Genomic DNA, 16,004 nt, shown 5'->3' with positions numbered 1-16,004 from the left:
AACATATATCTTTTACTTGACTTCAAGGTGTATCCAAGCTCTACCTACTTCAACTATTCATTTATCAAACATTACTAGCTAGTGTGTTTACTCACTTGTGAAAATCGGTTTCACACACTTATATGTATTTGGTGGACATGGAAGTTGCAGCACACAAATTAAGGACCACTGATAATTGGGTTTAAAAGTATATTAATTTCATTTCCCTTGGAGAAAACTTATTACCCCTTCACATCATTTTGGTGATTGTCCATGATAATCATGGCCATAAGTATATCCAGAGCTCAATATAAATGCCCACACTAGCATCATTGTATACAAAGAAATTCATGACAATAGAGGCTATTACCTAGGATTCCCAACTTTGATCACCAGTGGAAAGGCTGGTATACAACTGGCCATTTCCTTTCCCGATCCGGACAAGAGGAATCCTTTTAACTCACTTTTTGACATAGTGAATGATAGTCCCCTGCCATTTAAAGGACAGGGAGTGACAGAGATTTATGGAAAGATAGAAGCTGGACTGTGTTCGCCTTTTAACACAACAAAGATGGTTTTAATGACCCATCTATCATCAATGCCTAACATTTAGCCTTGTTTATCCAGTGGGCAGAAGAGGTTTCTACTCATTAGCTTAGGTATTCTCATTTGGTGTCATCTGGGACTGTAGTCTTGACCTGGAAGACTCTAACCTGAAGCTGAGAATGAAGGAGGGGAAAGATAATATTTTAAAACAAAACAAAACAAAACAAAAAACTGGTGGCTGTCAAACCATTTTCAAGTGATGATAACTTCACCTGTGACAGTCTAGAAGCGCACTCCATAGAGTTTCCAGAGACTGTTGTTTAAGGAAGTAGATCACCAGGTGGTTTTTTGAGACACTTCTAGGTTAGCTGAAACCTTAAACCTTTTGGTTAGTATCTGAGTGCATTCGTACCACACAGGTGTTCAAACTGGCATAAGATGATTTCCCTCATGACTTTGGCACAATGCTCTCACTGGTGAGAAATGTAAAAGGTGGAGAGCCATCCACTCTGAGTCAAACGCACCTGTGCTAGAATTCCATGTCTGCCACTCACAAGCTGTGTCTTATTGGAAAACTTACCCAAATTCTCTCAGTAACGCAATGTTCTTTAATTTAAATTGAGCTAGTAATAGTAACTTCCCATATTTTTTTGTGCAGGTGGTGACTCAACATATGTTAAATAAGATAATATATTGGCAAGTGTCTGCCACAATGCCCAATACAAAGCAGGTGTTCAATTGCTAATCTCTTTCTTCATAAGCAAACTAGGATTCTGGAAATGTTCTCTCTGACTCACAGAGCCCTGCTTGCAAAACATTATCCCCTTTAAACTAGAATCACATGCACAAATAAAAATCCAATTTGACCCGATCTGCATGTTCTATTTAAATGAATAGAAATAAGCTTCACCTTAATGGGACTTTAAACTGCCCAACATCAAAGACACAGGTGTGTTTTTTTTTTTAGTTACTGTAGAAATATTACAAGATGATCTGCAAAAGAGGTGAGTGTTTTGCTGAAATACAAATGTAGATGTTTTGAGTACATGAATAATGCATCTCTAGTTACTACCTGTCTGCTAGAAAAATGTCATTTTTAAAATCAGAATTTGGGGAATAGTGAGAAGATAAAGGTGCGGGTAATGAGCAGACTTCTTCCCAATTCTGTCTATATCATGTGTGTTCTCTCTCAATCAATGTTAGGGATTTCGTTTGATAAAAAGAAAATTCAGACCACATCGTAGGTAATGAGACAGATTGGCACACAGGTGTTTGTGAAGCGAAGGGATTTGTTTATGTGGTTGTCACTTTTGTCTGTCTGCGTCCAGACAGAAGGTCCTCAAAGATAGGGATCAAACCGCATGGTTTTTTGTAATCCTTCCTCACATCTTGCATAATGCTGGCCATAGAAGAAGTAAATCCTCATTGATTAGAATTGAATGACTCAGAAAACAGAAATATGACCAAGAATAAAAGAGCAGGATGAGTCAGGGAAGGGTGAAAGGAGCAGCATTTGGAGCTCAGAAGTAGGAGGAAAAGAAGGGAAGACTTTACTAGGGAGATTGCAACTGCTCGGGGGTGGGGTGGGGGAACTGCTTGGAGACAGGCCTACTGGAACTAAAAAATCTGCATCTGAAACACTATTCAAAATAGGACTTTGTTCCCCACCCCACACTTTCTTTTCATTGTCCTGTTTCAGTAGAGAAGGGCCTAATTGTATTTGGCAATTTTTGCTTTAGCTCTCTCTCCTCCTTCTGGTCTTTGCTTATGTCAGTTGTTCAGTGATATTTTCCCTGACAACGTTTTAAACTCCATCACTTCCACTCCCAATCCTTTTATTCTCCTCTACAACTCATTATTTTATTTTTTAATAGTGCTTTATAATCACATAATAGATTTATGTTACTTATTATCCCTTTATCATACTGGCTTTATAATTGCAGAGTTTTAGGGGTTGCCCCCCTTTCATGTTTCTATTTTTTGAATCAAAACAGTGTAAAAATTATGGCAAATGTTCAAATGTATTGAGTAAATGAATGAGTAAAAGAATGATTGAAGAGTCTCCAGTGCACTGTGTTAACTTAATAGGTTGTGGGAGTAGAAAGATAATAAGGTGAGTTTTCTCCCCTCAAAGTATTTATAAAAGCAGACAAGTAAAAGAAAATATAAATGTCTTGAAAAGTATGGACAGTCTTCACCTTATAGTGAACTGGGGATTTCTGTAGAGGGAACATTAATTTGCCTGCATTAGGGAAGTCTTCTTCAAACAAGTAAATCTGAACTGTGACTTGGAAAATGGGTAGAAATTAGCTGGATATGAAGTTTTGGGTCTTTGGGCCCTAATTCTACAATAGATGTCTTGTGTCTGAATAGCCTCTGGTATATGTGTACCTCAGTCATTGAAGCTATAACAAGCAAAAAAGAGAAGTGTTCTCAGAGCTGTGATTCAGTGGTAACTTCTGAGTCTGAATATTTAAGACGAGGTCTTAGCTTTATGCTAAGTGAAATATTTCAGCACAAAAGGACAAATAGTGCATAGTGCCACTATTGTAAAAAGGGACTGACATCAGGGTTGGGGGGAAACTGAGAAAGACGGGATAGTTAATGTATACTGCATTGAAACAGACAAGGGAGAGAACTGTTCAAGGGAGAGAACTGCTTAAAAGGGATATATGGTTAGATATTATTGTCATGACAGGAGTCCAGAATGAAGAGTGCATAGTGGAGTGGACTTGGGAGGAGGGATTATATAACAATAAAAGAATATTTCTTTTACTTTTCAAAGAGAAGACTGAATTGGGTGGGGGGAAAAGGAGGCTGGGCAGGGAGAAAAGTGCAACAATGAATGAATGGAAATCCAAAGTCTGTAAACTTTCATTAAAAGAAATTTAAATAAAGTAAATTTTAAAAGAAAACATACAAAAAAAGAGATGAGGTCTTACATTAAACAGATGTTGCTGATTCAGTTCCAACTCATGTCTACTCCATATATGGCAAAGTATAATTGTGCTCCGTAGTCTTTACAGTGGCTGATTTCTTGAGGGTGTCTAAGCAAGCTTTTGTCTGAGATAACTGTAGATGAACTTTAACAGCCAACCTCTGGTTTGACAGCCTATTGCTTAACTGTTTGCACCTTTCAGGCACTCTGCCCGAGAGTAGGTGGATTCGGACAGGTGTCCAATGGCTTTGTCAAGTCAAAGTTGGTAATCAGAAATTACATTTCTCTTCTGAAAGAAGATAGTTTATTTATGACTCAATATATTATCTCATTTAGTTTAAAAAAGCAAAGCTGTAATTTTATTTTTACTCTTCAAGAGTGTAAAGATATTAGCTATGTAAGAAGAAAACCAGTATTGTTCACTTTCTGCAGTGGTTAGCTGTTTTGACTCAGGCAATTACTAAATTTTCAGAAATCTTGTGGACTGATTGTTAAACTGGTGTATAGCTAAAAACTGACTTACATAAGCTCTCAAATAAATGAAATAGAACACAAAAGTGATAAATACTCAAAAGTTAGCAATTCCTAGTTAATATGTACTGGGAGCTGTACTTAATATGTACTGGGAGCTGTGGTGACTTAATGGTAAGAAGTTGTGGTGCCAATTCAAAGGCTAGTTCTAATCTACCAGCTGCTCTGAGTGAGAAATATGGGCAATCTCTTCCCATGTGAATAACTGCCTCTGGAAACTTGCTATTGTGTCAGTTACCAACTCAATGGTACGTATCAAACACCCATTGCTGCCAAGTGAACTCAGACTTGTAGTTATCCTAAGGACAGAGTAGAACTGTCTCCTACTGTTTCCAAGGCTATGTAAACCTTTACAGACTGTCTTATCTTTCTCCTGAGGAGTGACTGATGGGTTCAACACCGTTGACCTTTTCACTACTAGAACTCTTGGAACTCTTTAATTATCTTAACATATTTTCCTATGAGTTATATTCTTGAGAATCTTTTTGCTGGAACATGTCAACTGGTATTCTATCAATTCCTAGGCCCATATTTTTTTCAGTGCCCTCAGCGAAGCTTGAACATTTTCCTTTATTACAACTGGCTTTTGATTCTATGCAACTTCCTGAAATAGCTCCATATCAGCCAATTCTTTTGGGTACAGTAACTTTATATTCCTTTCATCTATTGATGGTACCTCATTCAAGACTTAATCCATGGCATCCTTCAGTATTGCTGTTTGAAGTTTGAATTTGTTCTTCTATTTTCTCAGCTTGAGATATGCTGAGAGAGTTCTTCCCTTTTGATCTCTGACAAGCAGCTCTTTGCACATATTGTTATAATATTTTGTCTTTTTAAGCTGCTCTTTGGAATCTTCTGTTCAGCTCTTTTACTTTGTCATTTCTTCCCTTTCTTTTGCTTTCTCAACATTCTAGTACAATTTTCAGAGTATCTTCTGATATCCATTCTGGTCTTTTCTTCTTCCCCTGTCTTTCTAATCTTTTGTTTTCTTCCTGGATAGTATCTTTGATGTCATCCCATAGCTCATCTGGTTCATCATTAGTGTTCAATGCCTCACACTTGTTTTGGAGATGATTTTTAAATTCAGATGTGATAGACTCAGGTCCTGTTTTAGTTCTCTTGCTTTTGTTTTCATTATCTTCAGCTTTAACTTGACTTGCACATGTGTGGTTGATTGTCTGTTCCATAGTTAGCTCCTGGCCTGGATTTCACAGCTGATTCTGGGTTTCTCCGAAGATTCTTTCCACAGATGTAATAAATTTTACTCCTGTGTGCTTCATCAGGTGAAGTACATGTCTATCATTACCCATGTTTGGGTTTTTATAAATGGTATTTTAAATGAATAGATAATGTACAAAATTTAATCATTCAGTGTACAGCCTCATTTCTGTCACCAAGGCCATAATTTCTAGCTACTAAGCTTTCTTCTTTGTTCCCAACTTTTGCATTCTAGACATTAGTTATGATTCATGAATCTTGATTGCATGTTTGATCAATATTATAGAACAAAAGCTCATAGAAATCCTCATTTTCCTCCTCTTTGAATTTTGTTGGTGCATATATTTGAATAATAGTTTAATAGATCTTCCTGAACCAGACTATGCCAAGAAATCTGGAAGACAATTTCCTGCCCAATTAATTGGTAGCTGTGTATATTCATTCTCATTCAGAAAAAAAAGTGGAAATATTACATATATCAACAGAATGTGAGTACTATCTAACAGTATCCTTTATATCAGATACAAGCAAAATCTTACTGAAGATTGTCTAACAATTGCAAGAACAGAACAGGAACAGAGAACTGCCATAAATTCAAGCCAGATTTAGAAGAGACCCTGGTATCAGGGATAACATTGCTGATGTCAGATGGATCTTGGTTGAAAGGAGAAAATCCAGAAAGATGTCTATCTGTGTTTAACTGATTATACAAAGACATTTAACTGTGTTGATCACAACAAATCATGGATAACATTGAGAAGACTGGACATCCAAGAACACTTCACTGTGCTATTCCTATACCAGGAAGATGTTGTCTGAACAGAGCAAGGGAACATTGCATAGTTTAAAATCAAGAAATGCCTGAATGAGGGATGTACCCTTTCTTTATATCAATTCAATCTGTATGTTGAACACATCATTCAAAAAATTAGACTTCATGAAAAAGAAAGTGGCATCAGTGTTAAAGGAAGACTTACCAATAACCTGTGCTACACAAAACTCGGTTTGCTCAAAGTGAGGAATATTTCAAACACTTACAGCAGGAGATCAAGGAATGCACCCTTCAATATGAATTACATCTCAACATCAAGAGAAAAGGAAAGAAATATAATCCTCATTACTGGGCCTGTGGTCAATATCATAATAGAGGGAGAAAAGATTGAAGTTGTCAAATATTTTTTCTTTTCTTTTTTGGCTCCACAATCAACACTCTTTGTGCCAGCAGTCAAGAAATAAGATAAGTTGCATTGGGAAAATCTACTGTCAAGGATCTCTCCAGAGTAATAAAGAGCAATGATGTTAATTTAAAGACTAAGATGCACTGATAAAAGCCACGGTCTTCTTAATTAATTGTTACGCCTATGAAAGCTGGACAATGACTAAGGAGGGAACAAGTTTTGATAAAGCAGCAAAAATTAATTTAAAAAAACCCACCATAAACTTTAATAAGATGACATTGCTAAGATGCTCTATCTTGTTCTGTAATCCCATTTCAAAAATAGTGTTTTTGTAAAATGTGGTCCCAGTTGAAATGTGGTCCCTCATGAACTTTGCATCAAAAGACAATTCTTTATACAAACAGTGCTAAAAATGGAAATTCTTTTCACATTCTTATAAATATGAAGTTCACCTGTTGCTAACAATTTTTTTTAGTTTTGTATTTCCCGTGTTTGCATATTGTACACTTTTTGGGGATATGCTTAGTAATGCTATGTGTGATTTTTCTGGAGATTGATAACTTTGCTTGCAGTAGGTTTTCTTTAAAAGAATGGGCAGTTACATGCATACTTGGAAAGTATGTTCCTGTACAAAAAAAAGTTCTATATAAAAGGCAATAAACCTGTTGAGGAAAGGAGGGAAAAAAAGTTCTATAGGCTGTGTTTGCCCTTTTAATTTTGGTTGTATTCTTTGACGTTAACATATTTTGTATAATTGCATCGCTGTACTGAATCATATTGTTATCAAATATTAGATGTGATTTAACAGTGTTCATTAACTTAAACCCATGTTAGTGAATTTTTTTTCCCCAGAAAAATATTGCCAGATACTGTTGGTCAGTGTAATCGCTTTGCCTGTTGAGTAACAGAAAGTGGTGCTCACTTGTAAACTGTTTTGTACCTTTTACCACCTGAAGTGTACATCCTGTGTAATAGAAAGGGCAACAATAAAATAGCAATCTGAAAGCAAGAGTATGGCAGAAAAAAAATGATACCTCTGAATTGTGGTGTTGGAGGAAAGCATTGAATATCTTGTGCACGGCCATGAGAACAAACAGGTCTGTCCTAGAGAAGTAGAACTGAGTTGCTCCCTGGAGGCAAGGATGGTAAAACTCTTGTCTCGTATACTTTGGACATGTTATTAGGAGTGGCCAATCTTTGTAGAAGAACATCATGCTTGGGTAGGTGGAGGGTCAGCATAATATAGGAATACCTTCAGTGAGATGAATTGAAACAGTAACTAGTACAATGGACTCGTATGTGCTAGAGATAGTGAGAGTGGCACACGATAGGACAAGGTTCAGAGTTATTATTCATAGATATGTGTTTTTATAATTCATCCTGCTAAGATTAACAGCAAACTATTTATAAGAAGTCTCAGGTCAATGTATTCCCAAATGCTTAACCAGCTGAATAGATCCATAATTGCTAAAATCAACTCTCTATACATGTCTCAGTCTAAGTCCTCTACTGCTCTTGGGATCAGTGATTGGCTAGAAGGTCTCCCAGAGATTTAAACCCATAGGGTGAATATGACTCACGTGGTCAGAAGTGTTGAAGGCTGTTTTGGAGAAACTCATGAGCCATGGGTCGGGATCCTGTAGATTATCTGTTGTGGTAAGCTGGAAGGCAACTGTGGGTGATGCAGGCTGAATATTGTGTCCCAGGCAGGCATTCCACAAAAGAAAAACACGTGGCACTGAGGTCTCATGAGCTTATATAAGCCTTTCATAGAGTGGGGCTTGTATCCCATCTTAATCCTCTCTCCTCAACACAATAATTACTTTAGCACAAAATAAACAGTTAATGATTGGCTAGTTAATACATTTAAATGACAAACATTAGACATCAAGAGTCCACCCCTGGCTTTTCTAGCAATCTCCTTCATGCTTGAAAAACCAAATATTCCCTTACAATCTTAATAATAACTATGTTCATAAAAGTGTGCAAGCCAGAAACTTCATAGCCAATTTTTTTAAAATTATTATTAAATTTTATTCATTTTAATGAACATTTACAGAGAATTTGGGTTCTCATTCATTCATTGTTGCACTGTTTTCTCTACCCTCTTGCCCAGTTCGTTCTTCTTCCCCGCCCCCGAACGTCCGTTTTAATTGTCCAATTGCCACAGTGCTTGTCAAAGCCAGTTCTGGTTAATCTCCTTTGTCAGTGTGTCCTTTGCCATTCCCTATCACTCCTCCCTGAGAGAGACTTCACCCTGATCCATAAGGAAAAGGGGATGGCGTATTCTCTTAGCTACTTCCTGCTGAAAAGGGATGCTGTGGGTTTCAGGGTGAAGATCTTCTCTCACTACTCTAAAGGGCCCCTTTGGCAGTAGGAAACACATAGACTATTATGAAGATTGATTTTGGAATTTAGATGCACTGTTATCAATTGTGCTTAGCAGTACATGTTCATATCCTTAAAGATGTATCATGGAAGTATTGCAGGCTAGAAGACACAAATTTAACTAACAAGTTAAAAGTACATGAGTCAAAAATTAACAAGCAATAATATTCCGAGTAGAGGTTCTAGTAGTGGCACAAATCAAGTTACAGAGGGAAGGTGGTTCTTACAATAAAAGGCTTATAGACTAGCACTTTGTCTATTATAGTGTACAGGTTAGGAACCACAAGATGTAGAGGGTCAGCTATGTCATTTATGGTTCTTAAGTCCTGGAGCAAATTTCATCTACCACTGGGTTGTTTTACAACTCAGAAGTTGGAATGCAAGGTAGAGGTAAAGTAAGGAACTGCTTATGAGGTTTTCCGTCCATTCCAACAACTAAGAGATAGTGAGAAGAGTTGGGACCTCAGAAGGCTTTTAGGACCGATTAGTAGGCTCTCTGTCCAGGAGAAAAATGAATATACTTACCAGTAATGTTAATGCTCATACAAGGCTCTTCAGGGAGAATCTAAATCGTTGAAGCGTCCTTCTTTGTTTCCAGCTGGGAGCTGGGGCCTGTCAGTCCTGTCTGCCACGAGGACCTGATGTGGGCCACCTTTTTGATTTGAGTTTCCTATCAAATCAGTACCCTGACAAAACAAGCATTTTTCTTTCTCTGAAGAATCTTCTGTTCCAGTTAGAACATTTAGCAATTGTATACATAAGCAAATTCCAGTCAATAATACACCATCAGGCTGCAACAATCAACAGCAGCTCATAGCGTGAAACATCATATTTTTATCTGCTTGAGTTCTGGTCAACTCATCTCCAATCATTAGTTGCTAGGTCAAGTTGCTAGGTTCAGACGGGCATCAGCTAAAAATTCAGGAGTCCATATTCCTGTGTTTCAAACCAACTGGCTTCTTCATTCAGTCTTAGTCCTCTACCCCCACAAAGAGGCCAAGTCAACAAGATGAGGGTCCTCGTGACTACCTGCTCCTCAAGCCAGCAACAGTTTTGCACTTAACCATATATCTGAAGATGCTAGGCCAATGATTCTCATGAAACATGCCCAAATTCAGCCTATCTCTTTGTAACTGGATGATTCCAAATGTAAATCTCTTAAATCAAAAGTCCACAGTGAATCTACTAATCCATTCAAATGCAAATATCCTCAGAGTACTGGATGAGCTTAACCCAGTTACTGTGTTGGCCCATCTTCTCTGGGGTCTTCTTCCTTACCTGAGCTCTTTCTCTAGACTTCCTACCATGACGTACTTTGCCAAGGAACTGGTCCTTTCAGGAAATATGTCCAAAGCATGTGAGATGGAGCCTCAAAATTGCCTTCAAGGAGAAACTTGGTTTCACCCTCTCTCGGACAGACCTTTTATTCTCTTGCAATCCATGGTATGTTCAGTACTCTTCTCCAGCACTCAAAGCCATGGATTCTTGTATCATCCTTAATCATTGTTTAGCTTTCTCATACATAGCAAGTAATCTTAAAGACCATGGCCTGGATTAGATGCACCTTGATCTCTAGACTGATATCATTGCTCTGTAACACTCTGGAATGATCCCTGACAGCAGATTTTCCTAATACAATTCATCTTTTGATTTCTTAATTGCTAGTTCCAGATGTGTTGATTGTGGAATCTAGCAAGTTGAAATTGTTAACAATTTCAATCTCTTCTCCATCTGTCATGGTGCTTCCAGTTGTCCCGGTTTTCTTAATGTTGCACACTACAGTCCATATTGCAGTCTACAGTCCTTGACCTTCTATAGCAAATGCATTAGGTCCTCTTTAGTTTTGGCAAAAGATGCATCCTATGCATAATCCAGGTTGTTGATGAGTCTTCCTCCAGTCCTGATACCACACTTCTCCTCATAAAATCCAGCCTCCTGAATGAAATGTTCTGCATATAGATTGAAGAGGTCTGGAGACAGGACCCATCCATGACTCACTTTGCTGATTTTGTACCATGCAGTGTTTCCTTGTTCTGTTCTGACAACTGCTTCCTGGTCCAAGTATAGGTTTCACATGAGCAAAATCAAGTATTCTGGGATTCCTATCCTTCTTAAGGTTAGCTGCAATTTGTTGATAGCCACCTCATCAAATGCTTTTGCATAGTCAATGAAATAGACATTTATCTGGCATTCTCTGCTTTCACCCATAGTCATCTGCAATCTATTTTTTCCTCTCATTGACAAGCAGAGCAATCCTTATTGGCATTTTATGTCTCAGACAGAAACAGGAATATAACCAGTTACAACCCTTCTCTGAATTGCTGCCACATCCCTGTGTCCACTCATTTCATGCACCCAGGTGGCCACCTAAAGGCAGTTCAGCAACATGTCCATTTGCAGAGTCCCTTCACACTGTGATCCTGGTAAGGGGCTCTTTTGATGGACATTGACATGTCTAATTGTAATATGCCCCCTAAATTTCCAGAGTGCTTTCGATCAGTCCATGCCCCACTCTGGTGCCCCTTTATAGCCCAGGTTTCAATGGCCCATTTGCCTGATCATATGGCTAAGTCATTAGCCACTGGCCATGAATCAGTAAAAATTCCAAACATATGAACTCTCACATTGCCCACTTTCTCAGTCACTGCTAGGAAGATAGTATACAGTTCAGCCCATAGTACAGATATTCCTTGCCTTTCTTAATCAGGGTTTTGCCATCTACTGGTCTTAATGTGATAGCTTTCCACATCAAATGTTTTTGAACAGCAGGAAGTTCACAGGGCACTGCCCATGTGGCAATGGACTCTGGAAGCCTCTCCAGAGGTTCAAAGATGGTTCAGAGATGGGAAAAGAGACTACTTGCTCATGGATACAGTGGATGCCTCCCTGCATTCTCCCAGTAACTTGTTCCTGGATGAACCTTTCCCATTATGTCAGAGAACTGTTTGAGGCACCACCTTCTTTATTATAGTGTTTCTCCAACATCACCCATGACATGAGGGGTATTTTAGGTCTCATAATAATCTTATGTCCTTCTGTCATTGAAGCAGTCCCAACCCATGCCCAATAGTAGGTAAGCAAATTTGTCTTTTGAATGGCATGTATTATGCAGCAGCATCAGGAAATTTCCTTATCCAGAATTCCAGTGGCCGCCACAGGGCAGTCTTCTCTCAGGTTTTTGTCATAAGGTCCAACCTGCATAAGAGCAAGTGGTAGATACCTTGAAAATCATGTCTGAATGTGGATCATAAGATCATAAGGGCCTAGAAGCAAGGAGGGTAAGATTGCTTTCTGCATTTCAGCCACAGTTTCCTGTTGCTCAGGTCAAATACAAGTTGTTTTTTTTGGGGGGGGTTGGTGTGTTGATTTTTTTTGTTGTTGTTGTTTAGTAACTTTAGGGGTGGGAGCTAACAAAATTCCAAGATGTGTGATAATAAGTCTTTCAAAATCCAAATAGACCAATCAAACAACGGGCCTACAGTTTAGTCTTGAGATTAGGTAGTGACAGCAGCTTGTTCTTGGTTGCCTGTGCAATGTTGTGGGTAGCTCTCACCCAGTTTATTCCTAAGATTTTACCGTTTGGGCAGGGCCTTGGATTTTTGCTGCATTTATCAACCAGCCTTTTTTGTTCATGAGGGAAAACACTGTTTTCAAATCATCCGAAGCCTATACTTCAGTGTTGTTTATTAACAGGATATCATCAATGTAGCATATAATTACAGTGCATATCCGGATGAAATTCAAGTCTCTTCTAACCAGGTCATGTCAGTTGTTGTTATTGTTATTGTTGTTGTTATGTGTCATCGAGTCGCTTGCAACTCATGTGACCCTGTGTACAACAGCCTTAAACCTTGCTCTGTCCTGTGCCAATTTCACTGTCTCTGACACATGCACCCCCATTACCCGAGTCACTGAATCAATCCATCTTATTGATTGAGGGTCTTCCTCTCCTGTGCTGTCCCTCCACCCTCCCAAGCATGACATCCTTCTCCAAAGACTGGTCCCTTCTTGCAACATGTCCAAAGTATGTCAGATGAAGTCTCAGAATTCTTGCCTCCAAGGAACAGTCTGGTTTAACCCTCTCCAGGATAAACTTGTTCATTTTCTTAACAGTCCATGGTATATTCAATACCCTTCTCCAACACCACAGCTCAAAGACATCAAATAATTTTCTATCCACCCTACTCATTGTCCAGCTCTCTGATGCATAGCAAGTGATTGCAAAGACCATGGCCTGTATCAGGCACACCTTAGTCTCCAGAGTGACACCATTGTTCTTTGGAGAGGTCCCTAACAGCAGACATTCCTATCTCAACGTTTTTTAATTTCCTGGCTGCAGGCTGGCAAATTCAGGTAACATTGTGGCAAAACTGTAAAAATAATCTGAGATCCTTCCTATGTGATAGCAAGCTGTATCTGGCTTTTTTTCAGAGATTGGATTGGAGAAAAAAAGCATTTGCAAGATCCATTACTGAGTACTAGTCTTCTTTGGTCTGCTCTATCTTCTGAACCATTCATACCGTGTCTGAGACTGTGGAAGCCACAGGTGGCACTACTTTATTTAGTCATTAATAGACTACAGTTAACCTCCAGGAGCCATCTGCCTTTTTTTACAGGCTACAGAGAGCTGTTAAACAGAGAGTTTGTTGAGATCAAACACTCCAGCCTTTAGCAGGTCTTTAATCAAGCCAGTTCTCTCTTTTTGTCCACAAGGAATCCTTTATTTCTTCACATTAACAACTTGAGTGGTCTCAGGCAATTCTAATGGTTCCCATTTAACATATCCTAACAACACTGGTCTTAGAACAGACTTATTAGCCCTTAGTTTTACAATACTCAGTAAAGGGAATGTTCCCCAATTAGACATACTATCCACAGCAATAATACATTCAGGTAAAGGAGATACCACTACTTCATACAACATTTATTTACATTTTACAATTCTCATCCAGACTTTAACTATGGTCCCATTGCTGCATTTCCATGTCATCCTATTACAACTTTAGATCCTTTTGTCAATAGGTTTCGGAATTATGGTACATTGTTGGGCTCTGGTGTCCAGAAGTCCTAAGACTCTTTCTTCTCCCACCCTCCCCCTCCGCCCCAAGCTGTTTAATAATACATGTGCATATGGCCTCAGGTCCCCTGTTGAGAGTTGGAACAAAAGACCTTGACCTTCCCATCAGTCCATGTCTTGATCAACTAGCTGAGCTTCTGCTTTAAGTGATTCTGAGTAAGTTTCCTTATCATCCTGAGTGGAATGAATAGAACATATTTGTTGAGATCTTCTTGATATTGGGTAAACAGAGGGAGTCTTCACTGGTCCACCCAATCTCATTAATATTGCTTCCTTAGAAACTTTGTCTCAACTCCATCAAATTCTATATTCATCACATTCTTGAGTAACCATCTAAAAATCTCCACACTGCTAGGGTAAATCTTTCCCCATAGTCTCCTCCTGCTTGCCTCCAAATCACCCTAAATAGATCTGATGCATCTTCTTCAATTGTTGACCTGTTCTTCAGTAGCAAAGCTACCTCATATTGCCATTTTGGAGGAGGCGCTATAATTACCATCTCTGCCATAACCTCTGTAAGGTGCACATTCTTTGGATGAGTGTTCTCAGTGCCATAGAGCCATTCCAGCATGGCTTGCATAAATGTAACTTCAACTACTTTTTCTGTGTGTTACATCCAATTTGTTCCTTAGACTAGGAGAGGGGCAGTTTCCCTTGGAGGAATAAATAAGTCTAATCACATATCTAATATGCTCTATCAAGCTAATCATCCATCCACTCTGGGATAATCTGTTGTGTGACCATATTTTACAGTATCATTCATCTCTGTTGTATAGATAATTGTTGGTCTATCATTAATCCAAACATGGTACTACATTCTACAGCATTCAGAACCAGAGATGGTGCCCCTAAATTCATCAGTTTTACAATCTATTTCAGTAATGGTTCCTCAGGAAGTAGCAGATAATGATCTACACACACTTGTGTATTTCTTCTATGCCATATGGCCTGGTTACAAGAGTTTCTTCATCCTGCACATCTGCTTCTCAGACTTATTTTTTGACCACATGTAGAAGAGGTATTTTTGGTTGCTTCCACATGTTTGTTTGTTTGTTTGTTTGTTTTTCTTTTCCAGCAGAGCCTAAGATTAAAGGGTGTAACTCTGTCCTGGTAGAATTTTTTTCAGTTTTATTTCAACCATCTCAGTTCCTACAGTCTTTTTCTTTGCATATGCAGCTACTACTGATAACAAAGACCAGCAAATTGTATGTTTTGCTCTTTCCTTATCCTGACACCAATTGTTTTTATAGTTTGTCTTGCTAAGAGTAATAACACAATTAACATCGATGGTATGAGCAGTCAGGAAGTAAAGAGACACATCGCACTGGGAAAAAGTGCAGTTAGGGACAATTATTGAGTAGTAGTGCTGTCAATTTGAGGACTAAGGTGCATCTAATTCAGACCATAGTCTTTTCAATTACTAACTATGCATCGAAGACCTGGACAATAAATAAGGATGACAGAAAAAGATTTCATGTCTTTGAGCTGTAGTGTTGGAGAAGAGCACGGAACATCCACAGAAGGCCAAGAGAATGAACAGATAGATCTTGGTTGGTGCAGCAGAAATGCTCCTTGGATGCAAGAATAATAAGGCTTCACCTCACACACTTTAGACTTGTTTCTAGGAGGTGCTATTTCTTGGAGAGGGATATGATCTTGGGAAAAGTGGAAGGTCAGCAAGGGAGAGGAAGGCCCTCACTCAGGTGGATTGATAGTGACTGCTGCAATCAGCTCTAGTGTGTCAGGAAGTATAAGGATGGCACAGGATAGAACAGGGTTCAGATCTGTTTTTGTTCACTGTTTCGTTTTAGGTAACACTTGACTTGATGACAGTTTACAACAACAATAAGTAGGGTGGGGCTTGTAACCCATCCTAATCCTCTCCTTGTAATACAATAATTCCTTTAGCACAAAATAAACAGTTAATGATTGGCTGAGATAATATTAGAGACCCATAGTTCACTAGGAGTCGTGGTCTAATTGACAGCACATAACAACAACATCAGCACCATGTTCTTGATGATACTTATGTTTATTATGTGTGTATAATGAAAAATAAATGTATACTGTTGTATTATCTCTTTTCAAAATGCTATATTCAGTGATATTGATAGCTAGAAACGAGTCATGATGAAATACTTACAACATA

Source organism: Elephantulus edwardii, unplaced genomic scaffold (assembly GCF_000299155.1).
Source record: "Elephantulus edwardii isolate Elephantulus edwardi_28Jun2011 unplaced genomic scaffold, EleEdw1.0 scaffold00032, whole genome shotgun sequence".
In the NCBI taxonomy this organism is placed as follows: domain Eukaryota; kingdom Metazoa; phylum Chordata; class Mammalia; order Macroscelidea; family Macroscelididae; genus Elephantulus; species Elephantulus edwardii.
This window is presented reverse-complemented; position numbering follows the sequence as displayed.